This window comes from Balaenoptera physalus (assembly GCF_965194825.1).
Source record: "Balaenoptera physalus genome assembly, chromosome: 15".
NCBI classification, from domain to species: Eukaryota; Metazoa; Chordata; class Mammalia; order Artiodactyla; family Balaenopteridae; genus Balaenoptera; species Balaenoptera physalus.
In genome coordinates, this window is record NC_138894.1 from 83863633 (window position 1) to 83876117 (window position 12485).

Below are 12485 nucleotides of genomic sequence, written 5' to 3' on the forward strand. Positions count from 1 at the left end.
GTTAAGTAATTTTCTTAACATCTCACAGCTAATAAAGGGCAGAGGCAGGGCTATGATTCAAGCTTAGTTGTTTCTGATGACAATGCCTTCTCTTCAGTCCTTCTTCCCGCCTCCCATGCTCAGCTCTAACCCGGCCACTCTCCCAGGATCCCAAGGCACCCTGCACAGACGATTAGCATAGCTCATCTGACATAATACGCTTCCTTGCTTAGCTGTCTGTCACCCCACTGGGCTGTGAACTCCAAGAAGGCCGGAGTCTGTTCATCTCTGTATCCCCAGTGCCTAGCACGGTATCTGGTACAAAGTAAGAACACAGGAAATGTATGATGAACAAATGAATAAGTAAATGAAACAAACATTTAATAAGGAGCTGCTTTGCCAAAGACCCTTTATTGTTGCTTTCCTGGTAATTTCTGCCCCTGTGTGGAAAAACGTGTCGCATAATAGGATTTGAATCTGTCGTTAGATGTAGATGTCAAATCCGTTTTCTTGTAAAACAGTCAAGAAATAAAAGTGTCAGCAGAAGAAAACAGAAGGTTCTCTTCGGGAATAGTGATGCAGAAGGAGGGTGCAAGTTCAAGGTTAGGATCTTAAAGAACAGGTAGTCCGTCCACTAGGGTCAAACTCAAAAAGGCTTGCTTCTCTCATGTGTCAGAGCCTAGAGTGAGCTCTTTCAATGCAAACTAACAGCCACCTCTGAGGGTAAATGATTGCTGCCCACTGGCTGGGTTAGGGCTGTTTCCAAATCTAGGTCTCATTTTTTTCTGGGAGAGGACCAGGCAACAGATCTGGTCTTGGCGTGCTCTCTTAGAACTACAGCCATAACTTTGCAGAACACGTTGGAGGAAAGCTATACCCCTATGGAATCAACAGATGTAGTCTGAGTTTTCAAATACTGAGCTCGGAGAAAGGAGCAGACAACTCCAGGCTGACTTTGTGAAACTCCAGCACAGACCACACACAAGAGGACTGCACACACCTGGACCTCCAGCCACCCTGGTTAAAAGTTCTCACCAGCTCCTTGGAGAGGGGCCACTAGGGACTGAGGCTGTATGTACAGTGTGACTTTCACCCTCTGTCACCCATAAGGACCCAGGGTAAATTATCAAGTTCTCACGTAAAAGCATAGGCCCAATTATTCTCAACTGATCCTTGAATTAAAGAGCTAAAAGCTTTTCCAGATATGGACGGAATGGAGTCCATCAGTTTACTGGGGACACCAAGCCACGTAAGCAGCTCTTTTTGCAGAATGCTGCCTGAATGCCTTACATATTGATCAAAGACTTGGGAATACAGAGAGCTTGTTTTTTGTTTGTTTGTTTTTCCCGATTGCTAAGAGGTCCAGTATTTTAGGAACATAGGGGGCTTATGTAGAAACAACAGGGCACAGGGCTGCAGAGAGAGGCATACAAAAGTTACTCCCCAGCCAAGTTATTCATTTCTGTGGAAAGGCTATTGTATATCTGCCCTATATACTGGCTGATGTCCGAAATCTCCCAGTGAAAACTGGTATTCTGATCTCTTTTTACAAAGAAAATTTCCTAGACGGGCATGTAATATTACAGGGGAAGCCTCCTTTGCTGCTATGGAATGCTATAAAAGTACCAATTTCTAGAATAGTATTAGTCACTGACAGGCACAGATTGGTTTTAGGGAAGGTGAGACATTTTTAGATGAGATCACTGAGAAAGTATACGATTTGAGTTCAGCCAGGGATGGAAATAAGGATTCTGCTTGTTCTCCTTTCCTGGTGAGTACAGATTTAGTAGTCATTCACCTCCATCCATCCCCCCTTCTCCCGCCCCCACCTCCACACACACATGTGCACACACACTGCTGTGCACACTTGGGCCCAAGCCTGGTGCAGACATTGTTTCCCCGTGTCCTGCCCAGAGGTTTCCCACAGCTGGAGTGGGGAGCACCTGTGTGGCTCTGCTTTGTGTCTGTTGCACTCACTCACAGGCAGGCCTGGTTACCATCTGCATAGGTAAGGGGCCTGCCTAGCGTGAGCCACCAGCCCAGCTCCTGCAGGCATAGCGTAAACCTGGACATAAAGCAGGCATCCTGCCATACCTGAGGGGGCCTGTTTCGTGTCCCTGGTTCTTTCACACAGATACTTATTTATGCTTCCCTGTCTCTTTCTTGATATTCACATCTTTGTTTTCAGTAGCTGAGTCATTCTGGAAACTGAAGGCATGAGCTGAGGAGGACTCAAAACTTAGTGGCTCTGTCACTGATTTCTTTCATTCATTCATTCAAGAAACTGCTGTGTGCCAGGATCTGTGGAGACAAACCTGCAGAGAACTTTACCACTGTACTTGAAGACCTCGAAGTCTGGTGGAGGGAGACAAATTTGTTAACTCATAATTACAACCCAGTATGACAAGAACTCTTAGAAGAGTTCATGGAAAGGACTTTGCAGGCGCAAAAGAGAAAGCTGGAGACTTCATCTGGCAGAGTTTGGGAAGGTTTTACAGAGGACATCATATCTGAGTTGGACGTTGAAGAATGCATAGGAGTTTGCTGGCTAGAGAAGTGGGAAGAAGTATAAAGTTGCAAGTAAGAAATCACAGTTTTTAAAAATAAATGCCAGGGTCAGTAATAAAAAGCAAGAGTAAATGATTCCACAGTGGAATTAAATTAGAGATCAGTAATGAAAAGATCTCAGGAAAATCCCAAAATATTTGGAAATTAAACAACAGATTTATAAATAACTTGTGAATCAAAGAAACAATCAAAAGGGAAAAGGAAGTATTTTGAACTGAATCAAAATGTATACAAAACACATTAAAATTTGTGAGAGGCTGTGTAAGCAGTAATTAGGGGGAAATTTATAGCAGTAAGTGCCTATATCAAAGAGAAGAAGGGTCTCGAATTACCTCAGTTTCTAAGAAATTAGAAAAAGAAGAAAAAATTAAATCCAAGTAAGTAGAACAAAGGAAATAGTAAAGAGCAGAAGTCAATGATATTAATATCAGAAAAAAAAAATAGAGAAAATCAGTAAGACCAAAAATTGATTCTTTGTGAAGGTTAATTAAATAAATAAACCTCCAGTCAGACTGATAAGGGAGGAAAAAAAGACACAAATTACAAATATAAGGAATGAAAAAAGTGGTATCACTATAGATTCTACAGATATTAAAAAGATAATTAGGGAGTAATATGAACAGGTTTATGTCAATAAATTCAACAACTTCAATGAAATGAACAAATTCTTATAAAGACACAAACTACCATAGCTCACTCGAGGAAGATTTGATACCTAAGTAGCCCTGTATCTATTTTTTAAAATTGAATTCATAGTTAAAAATATTCCCTCAGAGAAAACTCCAGGACAAGTTGGTTTCACTTGTGAATTCTACCAAACATTTAGGGAAAAAAGTATTACCAATTCGGCATATACTCTTCTAGAAAATTGAAAAGGTGAGACTATTACCCAACTCATTCTATGAGCCAGCATTACCTTGATATCACAGCTAGACAGAGACATTACAAGAAAATAAAACTAGAGACCAATCATAAACATGTGTAAGAATTCTAAACAAAAGCATAATTGATTGAATACATCATGACTAAATTAATTTACCCAAGAAATGTAGGGTTGGCTTAACAATAAAAAAAAATCAGTGTAATTTATCTCATTAACAAACTAGAAAAGATAAAAACATGATAATCTCAATAAAAACCGAAAAAGCATTTAAAAATGAAACTCAACATCCATTCCTGATTAAAAACTCTCTTAGTAAACTAGGAACAGGAAGGAACTTTTTCAGTTTGATAAAGGGCATTAATGAAATAACCTACAGCTAACATCATACTTGTGAAAGACTGAATGCTTTCTCTTTAACATCAGGAAGAAGATAAGGATGACTGCTCTAATCATTTCAATTAAACTCTGTACTAGAGATTCTAGTCAATGCAATAAGGCATAAATAAATAAATATATAGAGAGAGATAAATGTATGTATGTATGTATGTATGTATGTCATACAGATTAGAAAGGAAAAAGCAATTCTGTTATTATTCTCAGATGACATGATCATCTATGTAGAAAATTTGATGTAATCTACAAAAAAACTAGTAGAACTAATTGAGTTTACTAAGTTTGCAGGAGAAGAGATCAATATACAAAAGTCAGTTGTATTTCTATATCCTAGCAGCAAACAATCATAAATTTAATTAAAAATCTATAAGAGCATAAAAATATGAAATGCATAGGGATAAATCTGACAAAACATGTGCAAGATCTATACACTGAAAACTATAAAACACTGCTGAGAAAAATTAGAGAAGACCTCAATAAATGGAAATATCCGTTGATTGGTCAGAAAACTCAATATTGTTAAGATACAAATTATCTGTGAATTGATCTACTGATTTAATGCAATCTCAATCAAAATATCAGGTGTTTCTGTAGAAATTGACAAGTAGCTTCTAAAATTTATGTGACAGTGCAAAGGACTTCAAATAGCCAAAACAGGTTTTGAAAAAGAAGAACAAAGTTTGAGGGAGAAAGCATTTTTTATAGAAAAAATATAGAGATATGTGTTAATACCAGACCATGGAAAGTCTTGAATTATATTTGAATCATTTAAAAATAGGAAATCAATGCAAAAACTTGCACACAAATGTTTGTAGCAGCTTTATTCATAATTATCAAACCTTGGAAGCAACCAAGATGTCCTTCAGTAGATGAATGGATAAACAAATTGAAGTACATGCAGACAACAAAATACCATTTAATGATAAAAAGAAATTAGCTATCAAGCCAATAATACATGGAAGAACCTTAAATGCATATTATTAAGTGAATGAAGCAAGTGTGAAAAGACTGCATACTGTATGAATCCAACCATTTGACATTCTGGAAAAAGCACAACTATAGAGACAGTAAATAGATAAGTGGTTGCCAAGCGTTTCGGGGAAAAGAGAGGTTGGAATAAATAGGTAGAGAACAAGTGATTTTAGGGTAGTGAAATTATTCTCTATGATACCGTAATGGTAGATACATTGCATTATGCATTTGCCGAAACCTGTAGAACTGTACAACACAAAGAGTGAGCCCTTATGTAAACTATATAATATTGCAATATCAATAGTGGCTCATAATTGTAACAGATGTGCCCCACCAATGCAAGGTGTTAATGGGGGTAACCAAGAGGTGGGTGGAGAGGGTATATGGGAACTCTTTGTACTTTCTACTTAGTTTTTTCTGTAACCTAAAACTGCTCTAAAAATTAAAATCTATTTAAAAAGATAGGGACTCATTGTTTTCAGCAGTGGACTTGTCTTAATCAGAGCTGTGCTAAGTTCAGGTTTTGCCAGAGGCTGGAAGGGGAGACCAAAAGCCAGCACATTAATTAGGAGGTTACTACAAGCAAGGCCAGAGTCGGGTGGCAGCCAGAGCAGAGAGAAAGAGTGTGAGAGTGCGCTGAAGGAAGAGAGCCCGCTGATGATTTAGCTGTGACGATGAAGAGAGAAATCAGCATCGATTGTGCTGGAAAGAAGACTTGATTAGCTCTGAGAGACTTCTGATTTAGTCTTGGCTCTGACTCCAGCACGTCGTGTGACCTCTGGCAAGTGACTTGGTATTCCTGGACCTTGATTACTGCAGGAATGCCCAGGAGGCATTACTGTGATGCACAGGCTTGAGATCAATCCAGAAGTGTGCTGTCCGATATGTTAGCCATTCAACAATCGTGCCTGTTACCCACTAGAAGTGTGATTAGCCCAAACTGAGATGTGCGGTTTGTGTAAAATTGACTACAAAAGACTTAGGAAATAAAGAATGTAAAATAGTATTAATAATTTTTATACTGATTATGTATTTGAATTTCACCTGTTTCATTTTACATTTTTTTAATGTGGCAACTAGAAAATTTAAGATTACATATGTGGCTCGCACTATATATCTATTGGGCAGTACTGGTCTTGAGCTTCACCGGATGCTTTGTGTTCAGAACCATGTAAACTTGACCGAGAAAATAGTCCCTGCCCACACAGATACATGCCCCACTCCAGGATGCAGGTTGGGTAGAGCAAGGCAGAGGAGTCAGGCAAGATTCCTGGGGTCATCTCCACACAACCTGCGTCTTTCTAGGAGTCATTTACACCAACCCCTTGTGGGTGTAACCTGGGGAGATACATCCAAGCAAAAACCCTGCTTGAAATTCCTCATAATATCTATATGAAAAGCCCAGGTATTAGGGGTCACTCCTTCCCCAAGACCAGAGAGATCCCTAATAGCTTCTCTCTTCCTCTGCCTTCGAGCAGTGATTAGCGATTTAAATCTGGACCTGACCCAGGTGACAGCATCTCCCAACCTCATCCTGCCCTGTTACGTGGCAGCAAGAAAACCGTGACAGGTGATCACCATGTCCTCTTGATGCAAGACTGACACCAGGGTGGAGAGGAAACCCTCCCTCCTCAGGGGGGATTGAGCCTGAGCCCCAACTTGTTCCTACTGCCCCTCGGACTCTGACATTTTTTGACCTTTTTCTCCGAGCACCTCCGCTGTGCAGTCTCCAAGACAATACACCTGGTAGCTCTGACTTACTACAGGGACAGCACCCTGTGCATATATCTTGCCCATACCTGTTCCAAGGTGGACTTTGTTATGTTGTCATATTCACCCCTGGCCTTCAGGTAGAGATCCACATACTGTCATCCACAAGTGAGACTCAGAAATGCAGCCATCTGCCTGGTCCCATGGGTCCCTGCTCAGCTCACAGATACTCAGTCCCATACCTCCTCCTCCAGTATCATCAGTGAAACCTAATATCCTCAGCCTGGCATTTAATCTTTCATGTAATGACTCAAACCGACTTTCCTGATGCATATCTCTTTTTCTCGGCAGAGCAGGGTTTCTTCCTTCCTGTAAACACATTCTTCAACATACAGAAATGAGAATGTGATGTGGTGGCAGTCATGGAAAAGGTGTGGCTGTAGAGGCCTAAGTGATCCGACACAGACAAGGCATGTCTTTGAAGTTTTCTGTTAGAAAATATTCATATAAATTTTACTTTCTATTCCACACACACACACACACACACACACACACACACACACACACACACACTCGTATGTCTTAAATCACCATTTCGTAAAATTGTTACCCCAGGAAGATGTTTTATTATTTTACCGTGGGTTCTTATACTCCTGGCGCCTCCACCGAGTACTCCCAAGGGTAAATATTCCTCAGTTTAAGAAAAAACTATACAACAGAAACCTTCTACTTCAGTTAGGAAATTTTTCTCAACTTTCTCTGGCCCCTAGGAACTACTTAGTCTTTCAGAAGATCCTATGTATCTGAAGTCCTTGTACTTATTGCAGCTGTATTCAAATTTCACTGCTTCCTTGCACCATCTCTGCCCAGGCAGGCAGGACACTGGGTCTCACTTCACTGAGTTGCAGCTGCAGCATCTGCCTTTATCCCCTGCTTTGTCCTTAGCTGCTCATTATGTGCTCTGTCACTCTCTTCTGTCTCCTCTGCTACACCATGAGGTTTGAGAAAGTAGGACTCATGTCCATCTTGTTTATGGCTTATTCCCAGAATTTAGCGTAGTGCCTGGCATATGATTAGGGCTCACTGAGGATTCAGTAAGTCAATGAATGTTTAAATGAAAGAAAATTGGTGCGTTTTACCTTAAGAGACTGTCAATATTTTGAGGACAGTATGTGCTATCCCTGCCCTTGTGTTTCCTTCGTGCCCATGACTCAGGCTCATTTGTTATCTGTGGAAGGTTGGATGGATGCGTGGGGATGATGATGGAGAGTTTGGATATTTGATAGAATTACCAACGAGCTCAACTTCTTTTCTTTTTTTTTTTTTTAATTAATTAATTAATTTATTTATGGCTGTGTTGGGTCTTCGTTTCTGTGCGAGGGCTTTCTCTAGTTGTGGCAAGCAGGGGCCACTCTTCATCGCGGTGCGCGCGCCGCGCCTCTCACTATCGCGGCCTCTCTTGTTGCGGAGCACAGGCTCCAGACGCGCAGGCTCAGTAATTGTGGCTCACGGGCCTAGTTGCTCCGCGGCATGTGGGATCTTCCCAGACCAGGGCTCGAACCCGTGTCCCCTGCATTGGCAGGCAGACTCTCAACCACTGCGCCACCAGGGAAGCCCCTCAACTTATTTTCTTTACAAACACATTATTAGAGTGAGCTATTCTGTATTTGATATTTTATATGGGGATGTGTTTTAAAGTAGCTCTATGCTTTGGTACAACATGCTATTAGACTTGGATATAGGGCCATTTGTTGAGGGCCATTGAGAGCTGGGAAGAAGAGGAGTCTTTGGAGGTCTTTCTGAGAAGGGATCATGGGTGGCAAAGGGACAACTAGATGGTAATTGCCTACAAGAAGAGACAAGTGCTCCTCTCATCTGATCAACAGTGAACATTCCGTGCCTGTCCTGCCTCCAGGATTTCCATGCCTTTGATGGAAAGTGTGTCAAATGGCACAATTACCCCCAGGCTTCATAATAAAGTGATTAGAGAGATGATATAACCATAGAGTAGAAATGGAATTTCCCGTCCCTTTGAATTTAGTGCACACGGTGGAGAACTGAGAGTTGTTAGAAAGCAGAACGGAGAAGCATGAGCAACACATGCCCTCCTGAGAGAAATAATGTAATGACGGGTGTGAATGAGGACGACTTTTACAAGCGATGTCTAATCAGGAGCCTCGTATTTGTGCTTACTGTCATTTAAAGCTCTTTGCAGACTTTTGATTCCAGTGTTCCTATCCCATATTCAGATATTTCCAGAAGTGGTGGGAAAAGTGATTTGGGAGATGGAGGAGGGGCATAGAGTGTCTTAGTCTGTGTGAGCTGCTATAATAAAATACCACAAACCGGTGGCTTATAAACAACATAAATTTATTTCTCACAGTTCTGGAGGCAGGGAAGTCCAAGACCATGGCGCCTGGTGAGGGCCCACTTCTAAGATGGTAGTCTTTTTGCTGTGTCCTCACATGTTGAAAAGGGCAAAGAAGCTTTCTCAAGTCTCTATTATAAGGGTACCGATTCCGTGTGTGAGGGCTTTGCCTTCATGATCTAATCACATCTCAAAGGCCCCACCTTCTAATACTATCACCTTGGGGATTAGGATTTCAACGTATGCATTTTGGGGAAACATAAACATTCAGATCATAGCAGAACAGATGTATGGCAACACAACACTATTCTTGAATAAATTTATAAATGATGGTAGAAATTATGGCCCTCCAAAATGTATTTGTCCCTTTGGCTATACGAGAATGGAATGGATGGCTGAATTCATAATGTTAGCCCTGGAGGATATCTATCCACTGTATACTGCAAGTCAGGAGCACACGAGGGTGAGACCCAGGACTCAGGTTCTTCCCATGGCCTCCTGGCAGGTGGGCCATACACATTTAGACGCTACCAGCCTGTCTTCCTGCGTTAGTCTCATCTGGCATGACTGTTCTCCCCTAATCATTGTCTTTTACCATCACAGAATATCAGTTGACTCCATTAAACAACCCACTGCCCTATAACCTTGGTTTTCCAAGTGTGGTCTGAGGACCAGCGGCCTGGTGTCACCTGGGAATCTCAGGCTTCACCCAGAACTCACAAGTCAGAATTTGAATTTAACAAGATTCCCCAGTGATTTATATGCACTTTACAATTTGGAAGCACTGCCCTATAACACCCTTCACTGGTCTGCTTCTTTATAAGGGACATTCTAGTCTCCTAAATTCAGCTTATTCTGTCTCAAATTACGTTCCTACATCTGGTCATCAAACTTTCTTTTTTTTTCCATCTGAGAGATGGCTTTTCCAGGCCCACTGCTGACAGCTGCTGCTTTACTACCTGGAGATGAGCCTGTCAAGGCTGTGTGTATTCAAAGAGAGAGGAAAAAGGAAATAGCTTCAGGTCAGTTTAATTTCTCTGTCCACTTAATTCCACATAGGATACACGTGGCTTGTTTTTATTTTCTTAAAGACAATCAGTTTCTGATTTCCTGAAGCTATAAGTTGTTAAAGAATCGTTTGCATGTCTTCTTGAAGTTGAATGTGTTAGATAAAATTATAGTTTCGATCTTTGATGTGAAGAAAGCACCTTCCCAAACACCATCAATGCTAATATTTGTGATATTAGGCTGGCCACAAAACACCTATGGGTCTGTTGGTGAGTTAGTTTGTAACCAAAAAGATTAGAATAGGAGTCTCCTCCACTCACTCCCCCCGCAGACCCCTGCACAGCAAAGTGTAACATACAGTAGGCTGAGGTGAGCTGGTCTGTACACTGGGAAAAGGGGAATATGGGAAAAATGAACAAACCTATCAGGCCATTAGGGGGTCTTGGTTGAGGATTTTAGTTTGTAATGTAACATTGTTATAATAAACAGAAGGGGGTGAAGAGGTGCTTGATTTGACCTTCTATAGTTTCCAAATGTTCATGACAGGCAGTGTACCTTTAGTTGTAGAGAACTTGTGGCTTTTCAAACTATCCAGTATGCTGGTAAATTTCTTTAAAATCATCCATCTTATAATAAAAGCCTGCAGGCTTCAGATTGAGACGGATCTTAATTCAAATGCCAGCCTCAGGGTTTACTAGTTCTGTGACCTTGGGCAACTTAGTTTCCTCATCTGTAAGATGTAGAATTTCACAACTAATGTGGAGAGTTGTGAACTTTAGTGAAAATGGATGCAAAATATCTGGCATGTAGTTGGGATTCAATAGTTTGTGGCTTTTATTCTGTAGCTTCTATGGTAACGCTTAGCGGAGTAAACATGTAAGAAACACTTGCCGAATTTGCTTTTTCCCTGAACTCATCTTCTTATGTTGAGGGATAGAGGTAGTAATAATCTGGGGAAAAGGTCTTCTCTTGATAACTTGACTTAGAAGTTAACTTATATAAGCAGTCCCCAGTTGAAAAATTAATCTTGTTAACCAGCTCTGTTATTAAGACAGATTTTAGGGTGACATTTCAGGAATATAATGAGTCAAGTTGACATCCATGGACATCCTTGATATAGCCTCGGTGTTTCTCTGTGATGATTCTTGCTTCCAACCTAATAGAACTCAGGAGGAGAAATATATCTCAGTTTCCATGCTATGAATACAGTAGCTATTAGCTCAGGTCAAATTTCTTTTTTTTTTTTTATACTGCAGGTTCTTATTAGTCATCAATTTTATACACATCATGTCAATCCCAATCGCCCAATTCAGCATACCACCATCCCCACCCCACCGCAGTTTTCCCCCCTTGGTGTCCATATGTCTGTTCTCTACATCTGTGTCTCAACTTCTGCCCTGCAAACCGGCTCATCTGTACCATTTTTCTAGGTTCCACATACATGCGTTAATATACGATATTTGTTTTTCTCTTTCTGACTTACTTCACTCTGTATGACAGTCTCTAGATCCATCCACATCTCAACAAATGACTCAATTTCGTTCCTTTTTATGGCTGAGTAATATTCCATTGTATATATGTACCACAACTTCTTTATCCATTCGTCTGTTGATGGGCATTTAGATTGCTTCCATGACCTAGCTCAGGTCAAATTTCTTGCTCATCAGGGTTTGAGGGAAAGTACCTTTCACCTCGGCAGGGGACGGGTCAGACATTCACATGCACTGGATGTTTGCATGATAGGTGTTCCTATTTGAGCTGAGTTGCTGAAGAGCAGAAGAGTGTGGCACTTGGAGGTTGGATGTGACACACATGGAAGGACTTGGGATGAAGAACCAGGAAAGAAATATACCATGTTATGCCCTTAACCATGAGTAATGACCTTGAGTACACACTTAATATTTACTTTATGCTCTTATATATTTTATTAATTAGACCTTCGGTAACCTTATGTAAATAGTGCTCATAATTAAGGGGCAGGACATTGACTGATGTACTTTAGGTGCCTTAAATGGTAAAGGCAATTTGTGAAGTTCAGGTTCATGGTGGTTGGATCTGAGTGGGCTTCGGGCAGGGAAAAGAAGCACACTAAAATCCTTGACCCAGTTCTTATAGGTTGCACTAAAAATGAGGTTCACAGTTGAAAAGATATATTTCTAAATTGGCTGAATAATCCCCATTATCTCACACTACAGTGATAAAATGGAAACATGATCCAAAGTGTTGATGTTTATCCCTAAGAAACTACTCATCATATTTTTGATTTTTCTTATTCAGTCCTTTATAATGGACATTTTTTTTTCTCCTTGGGTAGTTTTGCTCTTCTTTTTGAAAAGATGAGTGATATCAGAAAATTTTTAAATGTATTTTTCACAGCTGTTTTTATATGATCAAAAAGCAGTTTCTTCAAATTGAAGAAGCATTTACAAATCTCATTACTTTCCAACTTCATAGTTTAAGGATTTTAGTTTGGTTTTAGAGAAACCTTTTAGGAATTAAACTAGAATTTTTTTCTACCAATGCACCCATCATCCAATGTGGAAACTAGAGTATTGACAAAAACATGCTATGTGATTTTCCCATTATATCTCCTTTTCTCTCCCC

The 12485-nt window shown here is 40.4% G+C and overlaps 1 long non-coding RNA gene across 1 annotated transcript in view; it reads left to right on the forward strand.

Annotated features, from left to right (window-relative positions):
* Positions 1–12485, forward strand: part of LOC309643628 — a 353895-nt gene that overhangs the window by 160221 nt on the left and 181189 nt on the right. The gene's annotated exons all lie outside the window — the stretch shown is intronic.